General features: G+C 47.6%; 1 pseudogene; it reads left to right on the top strand.

Moving 5' to 3' along the window:
• The first annotated feature begins 3750 nt into the window (after positions 1-3750).
• Positions 3751-9307, top strand: LOC138431233 (melanoma antigen preferentially expressed in tumors-like; annotated as a pseudogene).
• Positions 9308-12424: the final 3117 nt, after the last annotated feature.

Here is a 12424-nt window from a genome sequence, read left to right as displayed (position 1 = left end):
CTAAACAGCATGTTTCCATCATCAGTGCCTCCCCCAGGTAGGGCAGGGAAGTTTACTTGTCCCACTCTATATGGTCAGGAGAGGATTATCATAACTCAGTCCAGTTCAGTTGCTCAGTCATATCTGACTCTGCGACCCCATGGACTGCAGCACACTAAACTTCCCTGTCATATTACTTGGGAAAAAACATTTTCAGGTCTCAGTACAACGCAGGTATTTAATTTTGAAAAGTCACCTTACCATTAATGATTGTGTTTTGTATGCACAGAGCCTGTTTTGGAGAGTCATTAACTTGATGACCACTGGGCAGGTTGTGGGTCTTGTCTTCAGCTATCGTTTCATTGTTTGGGGGAGCATTTTGGAAAGAACATGTCTTAGGGACCAAAAAGCATGGTTTGGGGGTTATTAACTCATGGAGTTCACTAGGCAGGAAGTAACTCTTATGCCACCACAGTTTTATTGTTTTGGGCCATGTCTCATGCATCTGTTGCATGGTTTTGTTGCTAAACAAGTTAGCTGGATTTAAGCAAGCCAACCTGGCTTTGACGGTAAGTGACTTGTTTTGCTTTATGAATCGAGCAAGCCTACATGCTTCAGAATTTTCCCACTACTTTCTTGACTATCATTAGTCTTATTGTGGTCTCCCAAAACCCCATAAAGTTTCTTCGCTATCTATGCTTCCCTAATGGAGTACCAAGCTAACTGCTTGATAATTCTATTCTGCCCCTACTTTTGAACTGTGGTGTTGGAGAAGACTCTTGAGAGTCCCTTGGACTGCAAGGAGATCCAACCAGTCCATTCTGAAGGAGATCAACTCTGGGGTTTCTTTGGAAGGAATGATGCTAAAGCTGAAACTCCAGTACTTTGGCCACCTCATGTGAAGATTTGACTCATTGGAAAAGACTCTGATGCTGGGAGGGATTGGGGGCAGGAGGAGAAGGGGACGACAGAGGATGAGATGGCTGGATGGCATCATGGACACGATGGATGTGAGTCTGAGTGAACTCTGAGAGTTGGTGATGGACAAGGAATCCTGGAGTGCTGCTTTTCATGGGGTCGCAGAGTCAGACACGACTGAATGACTTAACTGAACTGAATCACCTTGGGACACTCCAAGCCCACAAGTGTAGGCTGCAGTGCCCTCAGTGATCCTGACACTGATCCAGCAGATGAGATGCAGCTCTGAGAACCAGGAGACCAGGGTTCTAGTTCTGCTGTCATTTCCTTCCTCCCCCTTGTTCTGGGCTACTGCCTGCCAAGTCCTGCAGTCCTGCCTGCCTGTAGTGGACCCTCAACCACCCAAACCCCACCACTCCACCCTACTGCTGCTTTGCTTCTGGAAGCACCACTCTCAGGAGTAGTTGGCTAGAGTTAGGGTAACCTGGACATCTGGCAAATCTTCACTGGGGAGGAAGAAAGAGGGAGCCTCTTTTTTTAGGTCTAGATGTCATTTAATCTGTCTTGCCAAGCACAGGAAGTGGCAAAGCAGGCTCACAGAGAGGGTAGACTATTACAGGGTAAGAAGAGAAATCACTCCAGAGTGGAGGGAGGGCAGACCTACTGGAACTCCTGGTGGGATCTTGTCTGCTGGAGCCTGGGGCCCCAGGGCTTGTTGTCAGTCTGGGGCCTCTGAGGACCAGCCAGGAGTCTTTGGGTCTTCCTCCAAAAGCCAGGCAAGATCATCATCCAGTATTTCTAGTTCCTCTTTCTGCAGAGATGCATTCCAAAGACCCCCAGGAAGGCCCTGGGGAGCAGATGCTTTGCCATTTCAGAAGGAAATCTGCAAGTGGAGAAGGAATGAACTCTTCCCATCCTGCAGCGAACTCAGAGTCTGCACCAGCTTATGCATCACAAAAACACATAGAAATGTCCCCCACGTTGACTCTCATCTCAGTACTGGGAGTTGTCCTGGGCCGACCTGACACCGGGCAGGAATAACACATTTTTATGCAGATAAGACCCTAGTGCTTCTGTGTTCAGTGAGTCCCATGCACAGACTCTGTGGAGCTGGAGGTGGACAGAGGCCTGTTCCCTGCCTCGCATGGAAAGACTTTTTGGCTGATACTTCATGTTTTTAGATCATGAAGACAGTGGTCCCTCCTGCATCCTTAGATCTCTCGGATGCTGAGTTGCCATGGAAACATCCCAAGCTTAGACCTCTGCTTTTTCCTGTTTCCTGAAGTCCCTGTGAAGTCAGCTAGCTCTTCCTAATGTTCAGTGGGGCAGATACATCCATCCATCCATCTTCGCCCAACTGTGTCTTCCAGTTCTTCCTTCATGAAGCATGACAAGCTTGTCCTGCCTTTGCTGTCTCAGGCTCACCAGCCTGGAAAAGAAACCAGGGGTGAACTTCGGCTTCTCTCTGAAAGTTATTTGAGGTACTGGTGGAAAGTGCCAGTATCATCATGGCTGCTCCTTAATCAGGGACTTGATGATTATCTTTGTTGAGAATCTTGAGCTCCTGTAGCTGATTGATCAAGGTGATGGCCAGAAGTCAAAATGCCCACAAGGCACATTCCAGCTAAACCCTATTTTATTGTTTTCACTATATTTAAAGGACAGGTACATCTCTGGCTGCTGATGGGGATGGTAGGAATTTGGTGAATGCCATCTCTAGGAAGTTACTAAACTGTAGAGTATCCTTCAGGGAAGGCCACCTTCTCACCCTCCAAATAGAATAACTGTTGGGGCATCACAATGATGGGGGTGGAGAGGTTCCGTCTGTCTCTGTCCTGACACTGTAGCAGAAGCAGCGTGTTAGTCAGCCCAGCAGGGGCTTCACCCCAGACCCTTTGATGCCGATTTTGCACCTCCACAGGGAGAAAGTCTGTGTTGCTACCTGTGCTTAATGAAGAGCAAAGGAAAAACTGAATTGTATTTGTAGGCTTAAAGTTGAGCTCCCATCAGTGTAAGTAAGAACTTTAGGGGAGGGAGAGGAGTGGGGGCGTAGGGGTTTCAAAGGCCCTCTGCATTCCTTGTTCACTGGCACTGAGGGAACGTCAGGTTACCCAGCTACACTTGGGAAGGAAACTTTGAAGGTCATGAGCCTTTGGAGGTCACTGGACAGAGCCCAGGTTGGGATGTGCAGGGGACTGCCTGAGCCTCCGGTTGCAAATCAGTTTACTGATACTGATTTGTGTCCTGGGCCCACATTTATTTCCCTTCAGGAGAGCCCATGGCCCTAAGCCCTCAGTGGCTTTCAGGCAGAACAAGCCGTGTCCCAGTTTTGGCCAGCCAATACAATTCCATCTTCTCCTAAACCACATTCCTAAATTTAATCTCCTAGCTTCAAGGAAGAAATGCTCTTTGTCTCCAGGGATGGAGGAAGCATGGATTTTTTGTTTGGCTTGGGTTTAAGGGATCCACCTGGTCCTTTTTAGCCACTCCCTCTGCTGGCAATTTCTCAAGCCTAGCTAAGAATAGTCTTTGAATTCCTCCAAAGAAAAAATACTTATCTTGGGCACTTTCCTTGGTTTCCTTACAATGTCTGGACCCTCTGTTCTCCTGGCCCCTTCCTACGTGTCATTTTCACCTTACCAATTACAGGGAAGCCTGGACCCTCAAAATCTGGAGAATCCACCATCCCTCAATTACACCTCTGTTCCCCCATTAATGGGCACATGTTTCACAGTCTGGCATAACAATAAGTGACAGTGTGATACTCAGGAATCTTACTCTGTTTCTTTTTCTTCTTGAGTGACACCACCATCTGCACAAAGCTGCCTGAACCTGAACATTTGGGTGATTTTGATGTGACCCAAACTCCCCCAACAAATGTATGTTTAGGTTGGTTTTCTTCTTTTATATTTTGCTTTTGTGAACAGACTTTGGATCCCATCAGTTGTATTCAGTGAGAAAGTAAAAATATATATATTATATATATATATATATATAATAAAAAACCCACTCAGCCTTAGCTGGATGGAGGTCTAGTAGTAAGATAGCACTTTAGCTGGAAATGGAAATTTCAGCCAGAATCTGAAAAGTACGTCCTGAAAGGAGAAGAGGGACTCAGGCCTGAGCACACTTCTCCACGCTGGAGCCTCAGGCTCTGAGAGCTGTACCTGCCAGGGCCTTCATGGGATAGGCCAGGCAGGTCACAATTCTGCTGAGAATTTTCTTTGCCTTTCCATCACATTGGCAGTTGCACGCTTTGCTTTTGCTTCCACATGCAGTTTTATCTTTATCCTAGTCAGTTTGGTTTCTTCTCTAATTTTTGGCACTTGTACAGACTGTTACAATATTACTTAAACAAATAGAATTTGTCAAGGGGGCGTGAGGTGGATGGGGTAGGGTGGGGTAAGAGTGAGGGGATGGGGTCACACCAACAGCATCAGGGGTCATAGTTCCCTGATGGGGTTAGAACGTGTGCCCCTGCAGTGAAAGCACAGAATCCTCTCTGTACTGCCAGAGAAGTTCCAGGAATTGATTTAATGAAAGACATCCAATTAAGAGGAATTCTTTTGGTGACATTTTACAGTTTAGTTTGTTACCATTAATTATAGTTCATATAATTTTATGGTTTTGTGATTTTGCTAGCTTAAAGGGTTTGGGGGATTCCTTTTTGTTTTGAAAGCTAAAAAGTGTTTTTGTTTTTGTTTTATTTTTTTTTTAATTCCATGGAGTAAGAAAAAAAAAAATCTTTAGAATATTTTAAATAGTGGTGGCCTTATTCTGAATGTGAGTACTTTGCTCCATTGAACCAAATGGTAATGACATTTGTAGAAGAGACACATTGAAAGGTACGTCTTTTTATTAAGTGACATGTCAACACCCATTGGGTGAGTTATTGGTTGGAGTTTAGAGACAGGCCGTGTTGGGCTAAACTCCTTATTCTTGTTTTCAGGCCTTGAAAAATAATCAGAAGCTTTCTCTGAAGAGAGTGGAGTCAGCTGTCAGACTGGTAGGTGTCTATTGGCCAGCAGGGCTGGGATTAAACGCAGCAGCTGGTAGATATGAGATGGGGCCAGAGGTCACCTTTCTCCTTTGTTGTTGCCTGGAGAGAGGTTTGTCCTGGTACCAATGGGACCAAAGCTGTGACTTTGTGGCCAGAAGATGTCTCTGACCCTGCCTTAGGTTCCCCTAGGGTGTAGTGACAGCAGGGTGTCCCTGGTTTCTTGGCTGGAGAAGAACCCACCAGCCCCCACCACCCTTGCTCTCTGACATCCCCTCAGGACTCACTCCAGAGTAGGTTCTTCAGGATATGCGTCCAGGCCCTACCCCAACATCTGGAGCTGACTGATCAGAGCCTGCAGTGGATTGAGCCCTTGGCCATCGCAGCTCTGGAGGAGCTGCTCATAGAGCTCTTCCTGCCACTGTTTATGGTGGACCTTGCTGGGAGACACACCCAGGCCCTGAATGCAATGGTGCAAGCCTTCCCCTGCCTCCCACTTGGGAACCCTGAAAAGGATGACCAGCCTCATCTGGAGACTTTCCAGGCTCCACTTGACAGCCTGGATGTCCTGCTTGCTCAGGAGGTCCACTCCAGGTAAGGTTGACCTGGCAGACTGGTGAGGCCTGAGGCCTGAGATGCAGCCAGGACAGGAGTTTGAGGGGTCACTGGGAATAGGCGTTCGGGTGTACAGGACTGGTTGAGGGGCAGAGGGGACAAAAGGCACATGTTCCCCACAGTGTCCCTTAAAGTAGGGACCAAGGGGGTTCCTGAAGCCAGAGGAGCTGTTGCGTGTGGAGTGCAGAACACTCATGGGGTCCTGGTGCCTGTCAGCCTCTGCACAGCTGAGCAAGTGCCCCGTGGCCCTGCAGGCAGTGGAAGCTGCAGTTGCTGGACTTGTGCCAGAAGGTCCACCAGGAGTTCTGGACCATGTAGTCTGGACCATTATGGTCAGCGTTTGCTTGCTGCTAGAGCCCAAGCCAGCCCAGCCCATGCAGAAGAGGCACAGGGTGGAGGTGCAGGTAGGGCAAGACAGTGCGGGCCCCTGTGCAGGTGCTGGTCGACCTGTTGCTCAAGGAGGACACCATGGACCAGACCCTCAGCCACCTGCTGAGGAAGGCCAAATAGGAGGAGCCTGCTGCACCTGCACTGCCTGAAGCTGAAGGTCTTCACCATGACCATGCAGAGCATCAGGAGGATCCTGATGGTGGTGGAACTGGACTCTGTCCAGGACCTGGAGGTGAACTGCACCTGGAAGCTGGCCACGCTGGGTAGGTTCATGTGGCACCTGGAGTGGATAGGCAACCTGTGCTGGCTGCTGCTCTGCCACTTTCGCATGTTGCTGCACACTGCCCTCAACCAGGAGGAGCACTGCATCGCCAGGCTCACAGCCCATTTCCTGAAACTGCTCCACCTGCAGGAGCTCTACTTGGACTCCATCTCCTTCCTCGATGGCCGCCTGCACCAGGTGCTCAGGGAGGCATGGTGCTGTCCCTGCAGACTAGAACAGGCCTCTCTCATTTTGTTACCACTGGGACGTCTACTCTGTGCCCACTGGGGACATTGCCAGGGTACCCAGACCATTCTAAAATCCTCACAATGTCACTGCGCTGTCCCTGGGGATCTTGTCAGGTCACCTACCTGGTTAGGGTCAGAAGCGTGACCTAGGTTAGATGCTGTCAAAGGGGGCTTCTTGTTCAGAGTCCTCATAGTGGGAGTCAGGTATGATGACCTTGGGAATTCTTTCCGAGAGAGTGACGTCTTAGCTGAGGTGATGATAGATAACTAAGCAAGGAGATCATTGGTCCATCAGGTGTGAGATTTGAAGTCCAAAGCTCTGTCTCTCCCTCCAACGTGCCACATCTTTCCTGAGCTGTTTTAGGCTCCAGGTGAGCTATGGCAAGTAGGTGATCCATGAGATGACAAGGAGGGATCAGGAGGGGAAATTGCAGCTCCTAAGTAGTGCAGATGGAACAACAGACTGGTTTCAAATAGGAAAAGGAGTACATCAAGGCTGCATATTGTCACCCTGCTTATTTAACTTATATACAGAGTACATCATGAGAAACACTGGGCTGGAAGAAGCACAAGCTGGAATCAAGACTGTGGGAGAAATACCAGTAACCTCAGATATGCAGATGACACCACTCCTATGGCAAAAATTGAAGAGGAACTAAAAAGCCTCGATGAAAGGGAAAGTGGAGAGTAAAAATGTTGGCCTAAAGCTTGGGGCTGGTGCACGGGGATGACCCAGAGTGGTGTTATGGGGAGGGAGGTGGGAGGGGGGTTCATGTTTGGGAATGCACATACACTGGGGGTGGATTCATGTCAATGTATGGCAAAACCAATACAGTATTTTAAAGTAAAATAAAGTAAAAATAAAAATAAAAATAAAAAAGAGCTCAACGTTCAGAAAATGAACATCATGGCATCTGGTCCCATCACTTCATGGGAAATAGATGGGGAAACAGTGGAAACAGTGTCAGGCTTTATTTTCTGGGGCTCCAAAATCACTGCAGATGGTGACTGCAGCCATGAAATTTAAAGATTCTTACTCTTTGGAAGAAAAGTTGTGACCAACCTAAACAGCATATTCAAAAGCAGAGACATTACTTTGCCCACTAAAGTCCATCTAGTCAAGACTATGGTTTTTCCAGTAGTCATGTATGGATGTGAAAGTTGGACTGTGAAGAAGGCTGAGCACTGAAGAATTGATGCTTTTGAACTGTGGTTTTGGGGAAGACTCTTGAGAGTCCCTTGGACTGCAAGGAGATCCAACCAGTCCATTTTGAAGGAGATCAGCCCTGGGATTTCTTTGGAAGGAATGATGCTAAAGCTGAAGCTCCAGTCTTTTTGGCCACCTCATGCAAAGAGTTGACTCATTGGAAAAGACTCTAATGCTGGGAGTGATGGGGGAAGGAGGAGAAGGGGATGACAGAGGATGAGATGGCTGGATGGCATCACTGACGCGATGGACATGAGTCTGAGTGAACTCTGGGAGTTGGTGATGGACAGGGAGGCCTGGCGTGCAGCAATTCATGGTGTCACAAAGAGTCCGATACGATTGAGTAAGTGAACTGAACTGAAGTGGTCTAGAGAAGATAAAAATTCAAATGAGCATCATTGTTGAAGTGGCTCCAATCTCGCCAAGTTCAAATTACAATTATTATTTTTCTCTAAGACTTCTAAATACATAGGAAATCCTTAGTAACAGGTTGTCACTCTGCCTTGAACACAGTGATAAAAGCTGATAGGATGCAGCCTAGCGTCTGTATGAATGAGTTGAGTTGATTCCCTTTTTGGTAGCTGCAAACTCCAAGTATCAGGAATAAATATGTTCACTGAGAAACCAGAAAGAAAAAAAAAAAGAGAGCGAGAGAGACAGAAAGAAAGAAAGAATTGTAAGTGGTGGTGGACGTTTTGTGGCCCCTAAATATCGGGGATATTCACCCAAGGATCGTCTGTAATTGCTGGGACCCACCAGCCCAATGCCACTGCACCCATCCTACTGTTGAATTCAACTAGTGTTCTCCTGTAAAAACGTCTTAACTCCTGCTAATCAAATACTAGTAAGCTGAAATAGGCTTAGTAAAATAGTAAATATTTTTTTACTGTTTGTTTTCCGCATTGAAAATAGTTCATCATTTTGTGCAGGGGGAGCTCATACACATATGATCATGACCTTTCTCGCAGAACACCCCCTGCCTTCCCATCAAGAAGGTGAGAGGCCATCTCAAAGCCAGTAAGATGCCCTGTGTTCTGCTGAAACAGACCTCTCCTCCCCACATCCCTCCACCTGCCACCTCTGCCCTTAAAACTGACTGCCTTGTCTCTCCCCAGGTTCCTGAAGACCACTCTGGAGACGTTGTCCATCACCAACTGTCTAATTTCAGCGTGAGACCTGACATACCTGTCACAGTGCCCAGGTGTCAGCCTGCTGAAGGACCTGGGCCTTGGTGGGGTCAACATGACCAGCCTCAGTTTGGAGCCCCTGCAGATCCTGATCGAGAGGACCTCGGCCACCCTGCAGGACCCAGACCTGAGCGAGTGTGGCATCATGGACTCCCAGTTCAGTGCCCTCCTGCCCTCCCTGAGCCTCTGCTCCCAGCTTACCACCTTCAGCCTCTGTGGGAACCCCATCTCCATGGCTGTGCCGAAGAGCCTGCTGCACCACACCGTGGGGCTGAGCAAGCTGAGCCACGTGCTGTACCCTGGACCCTGGAGAGCTAAGAGGATGTGTGCGGCATCCTGCACCTGGACTTCCTGGCTCAGCTGCACGCCTGGCTCAAGCAGCTGCTGTGAAAGTCTGGGAGGCCCAGCATGGTCTGGTTCGGCACCAACCCCTGTCCACACTGCAGTGACCATATCTTCTATGACACTGAGCCCATCCTGTGCCCCTGCTACATCCCTGCTTAGCCCAGCTCAGGAATTGCAGGCTTTGTCCCCAGCACTGGGACACTGCCACCCAGACCTCAGCGCATCTAGAAGGAACACAGACCACAGTTTCAGACAGTTGTTCAGTGCATGCAGGAAAAGGTAAGGTGCTTAGAGTAGGCCAGGGGTTGAGGGGAGGGTTTGATGGGATTTTTGGAGAATTAAAAATGTGAATCTGAATTTTGGAGGGGAAGTTTTGGCCTTGGGAGGTTGATGGTGTCATTACCCCTATGTTGGACTGTTCCAAAGAAATAAAGGGAACTTCAGTGCCAATCATTTTGTATCCTCTGTGATCTGTGATGATGATTCTCTCCTTTAAATGCATGACTCTTCCTTTGGTGGTTAAATAAAAGGGCCTGAGCATGAGTGGGGCCTAGATGCTCTCTGTTAGGCAAAGATAGGCTACAGGAGTTCAGGGCACTATTTACCCACTCCCTGTAGTTCTCATTTCCAGGGCAGACATCTCCTCACTTATTTCTGAGGCTGTTCAGTCTGCCTTCATATGAAAGGGGCATTCTCAGGGCCTGGAATGAACTAAGTGTCCAGGAGTGAGCACCGCTGGAGGGGACTTTCTTCCCAGGGACCCTCACTGCTAACCCCACACAGGCCCTGGAGTGAAGCATTTCCCCCAGTGGATTCAGCAGATGAAAATCCTCCATCTCAGACCCTGGGCAGTGCCAAGATGGGTTCACTGTGCAAAATCAGGCCTGGAGTCCTGGGGAGGATATTCACTTGTAGACCATCTGGAGCCCCTGGGACCCACCAGCCCATGCCCAGTTTGCCACTGCTCAGTCACATCTGACTCTTTGGGATCCATGGACTGTAGACTGCCAGACTTCTCTGCCCATGGAATTCTACAGGTGAGAATACTGCAGTGGGTAGCCGTTCTCTTTTCCAGGAGATCTCCCCAACCCGGTGATTGAACTTAGGTGCCCTGCATTGCAGGCATATTCTTTACCATCTGAGCAGCCAGGGAAGGCTCCAGTTTCTATGAGACAGCCCAATATCCTTGAATCCATTGTCTAAATGTACTTTTATGCCACTAATATCCCCACAGGTTTTATTTTGTTTTTACATTAATAAAAGATTTCATACACAATTATTTATTTAAAGGCTGATGGAAATCTATTCCCAATCATCAAAAAACGTCACTTTTACGTTCAGTATTTCAGCGTTGAGTGTAACCTGGCATTTTTCTCCTTGGTGTCATTCATCTGTAACTTTTTTTTTTTTTCTTAATAAAACCTCAATCCTTAGGTTTTTACCTTAAGCCACATGGTAAAGTTAAAATTTCCTCCAAATCCTAGTTCTCTGCCAACCTGGCCACACTAAGGCTTTTAACTAATTCTTTTTGCCCACCAGTGCTCTTTGCTGAGACCAAATCCTATAAAATCAGATAAGATTTAGCAACTAAACAAAATAACAGCACTCCTTCAGAGCTGAGGGCTCCAACTGTACCCCTTTTTGTGACTGAAGGACCTGGAACCAGCATGGGCCATCAAAATTTTGATCTAGGAATGTCCTAGAAATAAGCATTACCCTGACTTTATCTTTCCTGGTGGCTCAGTTGGTAAGGAATCCGCTTACAATGCAGGAGACTCAAGCTTAGTCTCCGAATCAGGAAGATCACCTGGAGAAGGGAGTGGTTACCCACTCCAGTATTCTTTCCAGGAGAATTACATAGAGGAACCTATCGAGTTACAGTACATGGAGTCATAAAGAATCAGACAGGACTGACTAACACTTTCACATCACCTTTAATCCCGTGGGTACGCAGGTGGTAAAAGTCGTCATTGATTTAGTTTTTCAATGTGTCATGGTCCCTTATGTCTTGGTCCCTCTCTGTCCCACCCTTGCATTTAAGCTGCAAAATCATCCTTTTATGATTTCTTACTCAGAATATTAGAACTGAGAGCAGAAGCAGCAATAAGCCAGCTTTTCTGCACTGATTAGGTGAGGATGAAGGACAAGAGTGAAAGAGCCGGCTTAAAACTATGTATTAAAAACACTAAGATCGTGGCATCTGGCCCCATTACTCCATGGCAAATAGAAGGGGAAAAGGTGGAAGTACTGACAGATTTCCTCTTGTTGGGATGTGCAATCACTGCAATGGTGATTGCAGCCATGACATCAAAAGATGGTTGCTTCTTAGCAGGAAAGTTATGACAAACCTGGACAGTGTGTCGAAAAGCAGAGACATTACTCTGCCAACAAAGATCTTTATAGTCAAGGCTATGGTCTTCCAAGTGGTCATGTATGGTTGTGAGAGCTGGACCACAAAGAAGGCAGAGTGCCAAAGAGTTGTTGCCTTCAAATTGTGGTGTTAGTGAAGACTCCTGAAAGTCTCTTGGACAGCAAAGAGATCAAACCAGTAAGTCATAAGGGAGATCAACCCTGAATACTTGTTATAAGGATTGATGCTGAAGCTGAAGATCCACTATATTGGTTATGTGATGTGAGCAGCTGACTCACTGGAAAATTCCCTGATGCTGGGCAAGATTGACGGCAGAAGGAGAAGAAGGTGACAGAGAATGAGATGGCTGGATAGCATTGACAATGCAATGGACATGAACTTGGGCAAACTTCAGGAAATGGTGAGGGATAGGGAGGTCTGGCACGTTGCAGTCCATGGGGTTGTAGATACGCCTGTGCAAATTAACAACAACAATCTCTTGAGATAAAGTTGTTCCAGGGAGAGTAGAAGAGGAAAAGGATTGTGAGAACAATGGAAGAACCAGGCTCTCCCCTAGAGATGGAGGAAGTGGGTAGAGGCTTGCCAGGTCTATTAGTGCTCTCTTAAAAGGTGTGCCTTCTGGCCACCTTGTAGAGTCCACTTCTCACACAGCCCTGATCTGTAGGTCAGCAGGCACCAGCCTGTGTCCCGAGGGCCTGATCTCTTCCTGGGTACCAGGTTCTCAGTTGGTGTGACATGCCCAGCCCTGTTGGTGGGCACTCAGGCTGACCACATGTCACTCCATGGTCACAAGCCCCAAGGGAGCTTCCTCCTTGACCACAGCACTGGACCTGGACTGGAGTTGGCCTTGGGGTTGTCCATGGAGGGAAAGGTCATGTCTTTCTATTTTTGTTTCTTTTGTTGGC

This window comes from Ovis canadensis, chromosome Y (assembly GCF_042477335.2).
Source record: "Ovis canadensis isolate MfBH-ARS-UI-01 breed Bighorn chromosome Y, ARS-UI_OviCan_v2, whole genome shotgun sequence".
Lineage (NCBI taxonomy): Eukaryota > Metazoa > Chordata > Mammalia > Artiodactyla > Bovidae > Ovis > Ovis canadensis.
This window is presented reverse-complemented; position numbering and strand designations above follow the sequence as displayed.